The sequence below is a fragment of the Glossina fuscipes genome, unplaced genomic scaffold (assembly GCF_014805625.2).
Source record: "Glossina fuscipes isolate IAEA_lab_2018 unplaced genomic scaffold, Yale_Gfus_2 89, whole genome shotgun sequence".
NCBI classification, from domain to species: Eukaryota; Metazoa; Arthropoda; class Insecta; order Diptera; family Glossinidae; genus Glossina; species Glossina fuscipes.
Window position 1 is genome coordinate 1237416 of NW_023998443.1, and position 12554 is coordinate 1249969.

A 12554-nucleotide genomic window follows, 5' to 3' on the forward strand; every position below is an offset into this window, starting at 1 on the left:
GGTTCAAGCAAACTAATCAATCGCGTAGCCTTGCGTTACATAATAACCAGCACAGTTTAAATAGAAAAATAGAAAAAGACTTAATCTCCTCATCATCGTCAATCCCTTTATGGTCTTTTAGGAACTCACAAGCATTCATAGAAGACCTCTCTCTATTTTCGTTGTCTGATAAATAGCGCCCGAAAATATGCTCTAAATATGTATATATATATATATAGAATCTAGAATCATAAAGAGAATCTAAAGAGAGTTACATTATATATTCCGATCTAATCGCGCATTAATAGAAACCTCATTTTTCAAAACAAATCAAGTCGAAAGTTGAAAAATTCTGCAAAAAAACCGAGTTAGTGAGTTTAAGTTGGGACAAGGAAACCCAAGGAAAGACAATTAAAAAGAATAAGCAATAAGTCCAGTGAAAATCATTTCTTTATTAAATTTAAAATGTCCTATGACCTATAGACTTCAGTGTCAGAGCTCTTCCAATCCACCAAGTTGTAAATCCAAATAAATCATTGCAAATACTCGGAACCGAAGTGACGAATAGGAGGAGTAACCAAATATCTGCAGATTACAGCACATTCTCATACTATTACACATATCTTATGCAAAAAAGCTTTTGGATTAAGTCCTTCTACAAGTTGAAAATCGCCGATTATGGTAAAACAAACGTAAACTTTTCGAACAACAATAGAAACATAGAACAAAATTGTAATCCAGATGTGCAAGTGAAGAAAATATTCGCTAAGGAATAAAGCAGACAATCGGAACAAAATTAAGAATTGGGAAGTGAAGAATTTCACTAACATTTTAAGGGAACCTCGTATATGTTACTATTATTATTATTATTATTATTATTATTAATATTGTAAGCTTTGTTAAATATGTATGTTGTTTATATAAGTTTAAGTTTTTGTTAGTGTATAGTTTTAATAAATATTGTTACAATGTATTTATTTATATGTAAAAATTTTTTTCCTTTAATAAATGATTTATTCAAAATTTAATTAGTTATAATGACGCACAATGAAAACAATTTTTTTTTTTTTAATTTTTTTTTTTTTTTTCTGATCTGAAATTTGAATTGAATTAGACATTTGAAAATATTTTTGTAATATTTTCGGTGAAAACTTTAGTTGTTTGTGTCTGTCATCTTGTTTTCAGAATTCTTTTGCACGCTTTTAATACAAAACAGTTTGTGGAAGAAAATAATTAAAAGCATTTGCTAAAATTATTTATTTTAAAATGTGATGTTAAATATATTTATATATATATACATACATATGTATATATATATATACAAATATATAAATAAATAAACACAATAACATTTAATAAAACGATAAATTATTAATTAAAAAATAAAACAAATAAGTAAATGAAATTAAAAATACTTTAATTGTAAAACAATTATAATTATAAACAATTTCTTGTAGATTATATACATATATATATACATATATACAAATGTATGTATCTGAATATGTAAATGTATATATATGTATACGTATACATATATGTATATATATTCATATATAAATCCAAATATAAAAATTCTTTAAAGGAAACCAACAACAACAAAAACAAAATCTAAATTCTAGTAACTAAATGAATCGATTACAATTACTTTTTTATAAGTAGCAAACAATTTTTGAAATAATATACACTATAAATATACATATATTTATATATATATATATATATATATATACATATATATGGATATATGCATACGTGTATACGTATATATATATATATATATCAACTTATATATATAAAAAAATATTTAACTTTACTTAATATGTAATTTTTAATAATTAAAATGAAAAAAGAAATTAAATAAAAAACACCTTACGAGAAAGCTAAACACTAAAATCTCTTTTCACTTAATATGCCTTTTCTATTTTTTTTTTTTTTTTTTTTTAAATGAAAATTAATTATGTGTGTGACAATTGACAAAAAATTCAATATAAATCTTAATTTTTTTTTTTTTAATATAATTTTTGTGTGAATTAGTGAAACAAAAAATAAATAAATAAGTCTAAAAATAATAATTAAATATAGTTTATAAATATTATAACCACCACACACTTAGGCTTGAATATGTTAAAATATGTTTGCAACAAGTGGGAGAACCCATAATAAAGTATATACATATCGTAAGCGTGAGTAACAACGAGGACTGATGCATATCCGTCTGTCATTCTTTGTCAAGACTTCGAAATGTTATCTAGAAACGCGGACCTGATTTCTTAACAAATTTGATTTTTTATCAGTGGGTGTTAGAGATTTCGCTTACAATTATCAAAAAGCTAGCTATGTATGTATGTATTGGATTTTCCCCTGAACTACAGTCTCAAGCTCTTCCTTAATAAAATCCTGGTATCGAGTAATCGGAAATCAGAACAAAAATGAGACGAAGAGTTCGTCGCTTTGCCGAAAAATTACATACACACACACACACAAGTAGGGCAATGAATTTTTGACACAATTAACCATGGCATCGTCCGAAGCGTTATATAAAAATATTCGATATGATACACGATTCAAACGTAAGAAATGCAATGACCAATGGTGGGTGGTGGGTATTATAAATAATTCGGACGGCACATCGAATATACTCCCTTGTTTTATGTATGTTATGAATGCTAATTAAAGCAATTCTACGAAACGGAACAGCAGCAGAAAATAGGGACAATTTTTTCTTCTTCTTTCCTTTCCTATCATTGTGTATATTACGTATGACTAAGTAACTAATTAACTAACTAACTAATTACAATATTTCTAAAAGCGTTTGCAAATGTAATTCATTGAAATATTTACATATACATGTATGTATATATGTATGTATGTACATATACATGTATGTATATATATATGTATGTATGTATGTATGTATTAATGTACTTAGAAAGATATGTTAACTCTATAAATGTTCTTCCCAAAAATGCCTGCATATACCTATTATCGAATGGTACAAAAGTACATTAAAGACATTATTTTCTCGTAATATATCGTATGAATGTCAGCAACACACATCTAAGTTTACTTTTAAGACAATTTCATTGAACATAATCCACACTCAGCATTATCACAACACAAAGACAAAAAAATTCAAAAGGAACACTTCAAAACATTCTCGTCTATAATAATACGATATTTGCATATCAAACATAAATCAGATAAAAATAAAATACTAAACTTTAAATTATTATATAATCGCTTGAGATAAGAAATACTGAATTGCCATTAGTCCATATAGCGCCTTTGCTTATTCTTTTTCCACCTTACATACCTAGCTCTCTCGAAATTGCTTTTGTATTATGCAGAAATATTTGTCAAAGGCCGTAAGAGATATTTATATCTTGGCCTTGGGTGGGATGGGCAGAGAATGTTTTGATCATGATGTCCGCTTGTTTTTCAATCCAAGTTTTCCATTAGAATCAAATTATCATCACAGTCTTCAAGGAAATTAAATTTTGGAAACAACCAGGATTGACTTATTGAAAAAATCAATGATAAGAGGTAGCCAAGATTTCGCTTTAGAGCGAATGCATCTTTTTTACACGCTTTATTTCAAAAATTTTAACCAGATATTTTTTGTTTTTTGTGAAATTTTGCAAAGTGTACAAAAATTTATTAGGTATACGTGAATGCTTATAGATTTCGTTCGTTTGTTTCGTTTGTTCAAAGTACTTAAAATTTGTTGCAAATATTGTCGCACTTACCACCACTACCAGCCATTACACAAAACGATGGTCAAATATTTCAAAATTTCTTCTTCTCTATGAATACTTGCTTGTCCTGTTCCGATAGTTGTGTGTTGTGATTACCTTTTTAAGTGAAAAGAGGAACTGGGACGAAAGTAGCAAATCCATCCATATATATGAAGCAAACTTTTGATGTCTCTTTTTACTTGTCTTCATCATCATCGACATCATCATCATCATCGTCGTCGACACAGTTAGTAATCTCTCTGCAGACGATAGTGATTCTTACATAATGCTTTTAAAGTCATCTTCTAAAAAGAAAAGTTGAATTAGTTTTTACAAACTTTTCATCTTTTACATTAGAGCTTAGCTTCCTATATACGCAAAAGATTGTTTTAGAGCAAGTTTCTCATTCGATAAGGTTCTTGATAAATCATATTAACAACACCGTACAACATTGTGTGTTGAATTCGATCTAAATTTATATTTATAGTCGCACATGGAGAGTGTTCGTTCAGAAGGGAGAGTAAATACTTACATGTGAACTTTCTTATCTGGCCGTCGTAGAGCTGCTTTAAGCCTACAACTATTTTTTACGACATACAATAAATACATACATAGTTCGACGGCTTATGTATATACACGACAAAAATGAATTATTTTCATTTACTTAAACTATTCTTTTAATTTATGTCAATTATGTACATATGTATATACATATACAAACAATATAAAGCAATTTTCTATGACACGTCAAACACTTAGATAGACACACACGCACATATAAAATTTATTTTGATGGCTTTTTCATTTAGGTATTATTTTCATTAGTTAATGTGTTAAATTTAACTTGAATAAAAAAGAAATCACTATTCTTCCACCATCAATACATACACACACTGTTCTACTTGTTCTATATGAAACTTGTGTTAAAATTAATTGTAATAGTGCATAATGACTTTGATTACACCTATCACCGTCAACACGTGTGCTTTACGGCGAATAAATGGTTTTGGGAATGATCGGGTCCCACGCAGAAAGGGAAAGCGAAGCATGCTATTGAAATGATTTCTTATTTTTCTATATCTTCTCTGAGTTTCTAAGGCGTTTTTAAAAAAGCAAATCCTTCTTATTTTTTAACTGACTAATTAGTATATTAGTTAGGAAAAGCCTGCGTCATGGATGGACCGGATTAGGGTTGCATATGTGATAAAAAAAAAAAAACAAACAATTTGACAAACAAACAGTCCTAGTTGCATTCGATTAAATAAAATCGGACGTTATCTCTGAGGTCGTCTTGTCTTACTCAACTTATTTTTTCGCAGAAAACTCTTACTTTTCCGCCAACTTATAGTGCCCTTCATCCGAAATATTCAATTTTTGGCGAACTCAGTTCAAAGTTTCGCCAAGAACGAGGGACGAAGGAAGATATCCGGAGTGATGTATAAGCGATTAATTTGAGTGATTACCGACACTGACACGAAAGCTAAAGTGTTCCCTTCATCACTTGTTCTAGCGTAAATAATTACCGCGAAAGCATTACAAACTCTTTAGGCTTAGTATTAATGGGATTTGTACACAAGAATCGATTGCAATGATCATAAAGCACATAAACTTTGCCTCATCTCATCCGGTTAGTTGGGAACACACTGTAGAATCGTTTACTAAACTTTGACAAGTTGAATGCGGCAAAGCAAGTTGAACATATCACGGTCACCCAAAACTAAAGTGATGTTGTTTACTTGTCCACATATCACATATCGAAGGCATTCATAGTGCATAATAGCACGATAATCGAGGAAATCTATTAACATTAGTTTGATTTTTAAGCGTCTTTGGCTCAACTTTGATTGATCGATTCAAGTCGTCCTACCACTGCAAATGATGCTTTTCATGACGCCTTGATAGGCTGAAATCATTGCTCCACAAATATGAAAAAAAACAAAAAATGCATTTTTGTATGTTTGTGCACGAAGCACGTGCTGACTGTGTTGACACGGATCCCTAGGTGGAGCATAGATGTCAAACAGACGCAACGCATGATAAAAAATACTTTCATTACTTCATAGCATCCAAGACGTTTCACTCTTCACAACTTTTTGGACACATTGTTGTGAAGCGTAAAATTCCCTTACAAACCGATCTCTCACATGTCGTACAAGAAAGGCAATGCCTTCAGTGTTAAAGCATCACGAACGGAAAGTGTTGTTAAAAGTTGAACTATTAAGCAATTGCTGACTGGTGATAGGTGATATTAAAAATTTATATAAGAATTTACTTTTTGTTATGAATAAATCCTTTAAATTAACGAAAGGAAAAAAAAGAAAAGTGTAAGTAAGTACTATACATATATAAAAAAAAAAATAAATAAATAAAATAAAAATATTTTCCCACATAAAAGCAGAGTTTTTGCGAATTTCAAATTATAATTGTTTTGTTGTTTTCTAACTGAGAAAACATGCACTTGTGTTCATTAAGATTGATATGATAGTTCAAATTGTGTAAATAAAACATTTAAAAAGTAGTTATATTAAATCTCATCTATTTGTAGCTTTGTGTATAAACCTATTAACAATAAATTGATTTGAATTTTTTTCAAAATCTTCGCTTCTATATATATATATATATATATATATCTATCTAAATGCATATGTATGATCTTCTCACTTGTTTTTTGTCTCCCTCCCTCTGTTTCTCTCGCTCCCTCCCTCCCTCCCTTCCTCCCTCCGTCTTTCTCTTTGTATAAATAATTCTCGAATGTCAGCCGTAAATGTTTATCTTCTCAAAATATTTCTTTTTTTTTTTTTTATATGTTTTTGTTTTATTAATTGTGAAGGCTTAATTGTTGGCGCTAATATTGAAAGCCTTAAAAGCCTTAAAAAAAAAAAACACCTAAACTGTATGTCACTAGCCATGATAGAAGTTTACTAAGCTAGTGATGTTACATATTTTTGCTTTAAAATAATTCTTAATAAAAACAAAAATATATACATATATATATAAATAAAAAAAAAAGAAAACGGTCAAATCAATAACATATATATACATATAATATACATATATACATAAATGTATTTTAAAATCTATATATATATATATATATATTTTTCACAGCATAAACTTAAAAGATCAATTAATAAATATATATATATATACTCTATGAACTTGAATTAAATGCTTATTTTTCATATATATATATAAAAACAAAATTGTTGCTATTTCATCCATCATTCATTATAAAATATAAAGTAAAACTTTTATTATTATTTCTTTGCATATATATTTTCCTTGATTTTTATGAATTACTTCGGATATTGATTTTGAGGAAAATTCCTCCCGTTTCTCTTTATAGGTTTGCACGATATACCCAGACACGGGTACATTAGTAGACTGACCCATATAGATGATTAATTTTTTGAACTTTGAAACGTTTTACTCATAGCCAGTAAAAGCGAACAGACTTTTTATATTTCCAGAGTTTATTTCGCGCACATTAACTGAAAAATGTACACATGTACATTTACTGCATATCCTACTGTTTCATAACTTTTAAAAATTTACAACAATTAACAGACATCGTCAAATCCAAATCTGGCTTAGCTTATTGAAAATATTTCCATGAAATCGCTTTACAGTTCCTAAACTCCCAATTATTCTCTCGGGTATTACGATTTCATTTAATTTTTTTTAGGTAAAGCTGCATAGACGGCATTAATCTAAGGTAATGACTGCTACTGATGCCATTTTCAATCTTGTAAAGATATATATATATATAGTGCGACCAAAAAGCAATAAGAATTGTTTGATTTATTCCTTTACAAAATCATGATCAAATCCAGTTCGCAATTGAGTTTGAAAATCACTTATGCTAATATGGTTCACAATTCGATTTCCAACTTTGACTTTAACATAGTTGAAAAACATCACTCTCCTGGATGGCAAAAACGAACCAGTAAACCATGGTTAGGGAAAAAATCAATTGCATCCTTAAAAAAGCAATGTTATGCCAAGCGAAGTAGTTTTGGAAATTTCGACACTTGAGATTATATCCTGGCCTTCCGATCGATAAATGCACTCAAAAGAGAAAACAAGGTTTTCTTCTTTTAACGAGAGAAGATATTCAATTCTCTCCTTAATTTCCGCTTTTAAAACAGACAACAAAATCCATTTACCGTAAAAGGTGAATGCCCTAATCCGACGTCCAAATCGCATTTAACTAAAAGAACCGAGAGAATCGTTAAATCGTTATACAAAAAGTTCCTTTTTCTTTGCATAGCTTAAACTGAGAATTTCTATTAGAAGGTGCGGAATATGTTCTAATTTGAACTTTCTCGTTACTTTTTGATCAAATTATACAGAGAATAGATTTGCTATTAGTGAGAAAAAGTTGTTTTGAATCGGGATTTCGAAACACTGGAATGAATAAAATGCAAAAAATTGCAAAAAAAAATTAACAATATTTTTGTATTAGGTTGGCAAGAAACAAATTACCTTACGCTATCTCTACATATCTTTTCACTTTTTCTCCTCTTCTTCTTCTGTAAACATAATCACATGCATGACTTATGCGTAGAAAAGAGAAAATGCAAAACGAAATAACTTTCTTGTGAAGACTGTTTAAATCCTAAGGTTCAGTCAACTTTAGAGTGTACCACTGGCCCTACAAAAATATATGTATGTTTGTAGTTTTTTCCTTTCTTGTATTTGTTTACTCTTTTTGTTGTTTTTTTTTAATGTTAATACACGTTCAGCTTGTGTTATGTCTCATTCATATGTTGGCCTTAAACATATCAACAACAACAACAAGAACAACAACAACAACTACGAAACCCTAGAAGAGATGACAAAATTATACTGAAATAAGGTTTCTTTACAAAAGTTTTTATCTTTAATCCTGAGTTATAAAAGGAGTTGTTTTCGTAATTCAAAATTATTTTATTTAGTTAGATCGAATCTTCTCATCAAATCAAAGCAAATCAAAAAAAATAAAAAAAATAAGAAAAGAAAAATGACAAAATTTAATGACGAATACACTTCCAACACTACCCCACTGAAGAAGAAAACGAAGATGAAGAAGTCGAAGAGGAAATACGTGTATGTAATTATGTCATTAATAATGTTACGTAAATGATAATTATATAAATAATAAATTATATAAATATTTACATATATATCATCCAATAATAAAAGCAATAATAATAATAATAATAATAAGTCATATAAAATTTTCGATTAAAAGAGATATACAAGTAACGAATAGGAGGAGGAGGAGGAGGAGAAGGAGAGATAATAAAATACAAATCGAGAGACATAAACATGAATACATACCATAAAAATAACAAATGCATAAAGTATTAATTTTACTTATATACCATAAGTTTATTTCATACAAAACCATATTTAAAAAAAAAAGAGAGTAAAACGCATTATATGCAAACAAAGCGGAAACGCGAAATTAATCAATTATAACACTGGAAAGTCAGAAAAACAAAAAAACGAAACACAAAAATTAATACTAAAATGAAATAAATTAACAGGAGAAAAACACAGAGAGATAATTAAAAAAAAAAAAAAAAAAAAGAATTTTTTTATCAAAAACAAAAGGATTATAATTCGTATTCATACGAAAATGAATATCAATGTGCAATTTAATTAAAAATTTAGCAATAAAATGAAATTGATTGGGGGGGTGGTTTAATAAAAAAATTTAAAAAAAAAAATAAATTAACCGAACAAGCAAACTACTTATACGTTATATAACAGTAACATTGTCTGTCAACGAAATGGATACACTTTTCTCTTCTTCTTTGTTATGAAAAATGTAATTTTTCTTTTAAATAGTTTCCCCTTTGGAAATTTCTCATCAATTGTTATACTGCGAAAGTCAACCGTCTTCGCTTAATCAATCGATCAATCAATCTATCTATCTATCAATTCCATAAAATTTTTTTTTCTTTCTTTTTTATTCAACAAAGAGTTTTGATATTTTTATTGAAAATTAATGAAAAATTGATTGTGAAAATTCTATTGCGTTTTCCATATAACATGCCGGAGAAATTGCATTCCTTTTCAAATGAATCATCTACTATCTGTCTGTCCATAGTAAAATGTTCAGAAAGTCATCTTAAGTGGAAGAACGCGAATGTTTTTGCTTTTAAACTCCGCAATGATGCTTGGAAATAATTATGTCATGTTTCCGATTACAGCGTCTGTCTGCTGCATGCTTTAAATATTAATTTTTATCTCCTTTTGCTGTGGGAAGCTTTTCATATCAAAGCTTCTATCAATCGTCGTGATCAACGTCTACTTAAGTAAATAAACTAATATCGTTTTTCTTACTTATTTCTTACTTATTATCAGCCATAGCTAGGGTGTATCATTCTAGCCACGGTGGTATTAACGGTTCCCCTGCAATGAAAGTACGTACAGCAGGACTGATGTAGCACTGATGATCGATCCATACTTTATGGAGTTTCTAATGCGTCTCGGTTTGTGTTCCAAAGCGTACGACAAATCTGGTATACTTTCATTTTACGATGGAGATGAAAGAAAAAAATTAATTCTATTTTTCTCGAACATCATCGAAATACTCAATAAAGCGAATGAATGTGAAAATTGAATTGAATTGAATTGAATTTTAATTCTTTAGAAACATTAAAACAATGCGCTCGAGATATCTGCGATATATTGAATGAGTTAATTTATTTGTTTCCTTAGAAACCAGATAGCAGATATCAGTTGTATGGTTAGTATATTCCGAATCCATTTATCATCCATCCGTCACATCCTCCTCTCAGGCGTTGTTCTCATAATTGCGAAAATTTGTTTAAAAAATCGAAACTCAACTTATCATGTCCTTGAATAGATTCTAAAACTGATATTAAACCACTTGCCATCGTATGCGGCAACAGGGCAGTAAAGTCTAAAAGAAGAACGAGTAAAGCGCATAGTTATCTATCGCTCGGGCCTCTCCTCTTATGCAGAAGAGAGGAGGAACAGAAAGGTAAGCTGGCCATCAACGTGCCGGCAACATATAGCAGACATTCGCTGAGTGCGTAATCCGGGAAAAGAGAAAAGAATTTCCTTACGTTTATATTGAATAAGAAAAAGACTGAGAACTTCTTATCCTTTTTTAAACCTGAACGATTAATCTAAACTGCACAACTATTCACGACATTTTTTTTCCCATTCGCAAACCGCAACCGCAAAGGTATCGCAACAGCCTTATGAGTAGGCCTCCACTTAACTGATATCAAAGGTATTAAATGATATCAGTCAATACCAATAAATAAATCAACTAAGGGTGAAGTTCGTCCTTATCTTCCATTCCGATTATTCTGCAAAGGTTATTTCAGAACTTTCATTCAGATCTTTGCCTGTTGAGTACGTTTCTAAAGTTCAGAAATAAATTACAAAAACAATCTATTCTTAAAAGTGGAATGCAGATGAGATTGTAAATTGATTGGGATTATAGATTGATATCTGTTCATATTTTAATCCTTGACGAATAATTTCATGTTAAGGATTTAAAAAACAAAAAGCATTCGCATATCGAAGAAATACATACCTATGGAGGTGTTTCCGTCGTGGAAAATGTGGAAAATGCAGAGAAATATTTTTATATATATTACGTTTTTTTTTGTCTCTAACTTGCATACACAATGAATTGCATAGAGAGAATATATAAAAAGCAAGATTGAACCATAATTAATTTTCTACAGCATAAAGAGTAAACCAAACCAAATTGAATAGCATGGAATGTATATGTGCATGTATATGCAATATAACGATGTTAAATAGGCAAAGGAAAAATAAGCTCTAAGTGGCACTTAAGAAATATGATAAAAGTAAAAACAAAAATAAAAAAATAATAATAATGTTACTGAAAGCCGTAAACATATTTATCCAATAAAACCGTATAAATGAAATCAAAATCGAAAAATTATATTAAAACGGGGAAAAAATTATCTAAAGAAAGTTAATTCAAATTATACTAGCGAGAACAACAACAAAAGCAGCAACAGCAACAACAACAACAACAACAACAAGAACAAATACTCATTAATTGTTAAACATTTAAAAACACAAAAAGATTTACAAAAACAAGTACACAAGCAAAAGAAAAAGAGAAAAAAAGCTAAGTAAAAAATTTCATAAAGTATTTAAGAAAATGGGTTGGTTATATAAAAAGAAAAAACAAAAAAAAAAATAATAATAATAATATAAATTCCAACTCTTATACAACAATACCAAACGCATACACACTTAACATACAATTAATCGTAAATATTTTTTCTCTTTCTTAATAATATAAAAAGAAAATAACGACAACAAAAACATTTAACAGAAAATTAGTTGTACATTTATTGAATTATAAAATTAAGAGGGAGTGTTAGTCTATTAAGAAATTTGCAAAAAAAAAAAGAAAAAAAAAAAAATAATGATAATTATAATAACATAAAACGAAAACAACAACAATCTTAAAACATTAAGTAAAAAAAAAAAAAAACAACAAAAAATTTTAAAAATATTATTAAAAATATTATTATTATTATTATTATTAAATAGCATTTCCTTTTTTATTTGAGTCGAAATTTAAAAAAAAAAAAAAAAAAACAAAATGAAAAAGAAAAAGAAAAAAAAATTAAACAAATTAGTCACTTAAACAGAAAATCATAATAAATAATAATTTCCAAATATTAAATTGAATAAAAATAAAAAGTAAAAAACACGAAAAAAAAAATACCAATGAAGTTTTATTTTTGCATTTGCCAAAGACGTCCTTGCATCGTCCTATGCAGTCACCTTAGCCGCCAGCATGATTTGAGGCATCAATTATATTCA

General features: G+C 28.6%; 1 protein-coding gene across 2 annotated transcripts in view; it reads left to right on the plus strand.

The window, feature by feature from the left end:
* Nucleotides 1–12554, plus strand: part of LOC119638436 (eukaryotic translation initiation factor 4E type 2) — a 95109-nt gene that overhangs the window by 81880 nt on the left and 675 nt on the right. The gene's annotated exons all lie outside the window — the stretch shown is intronic.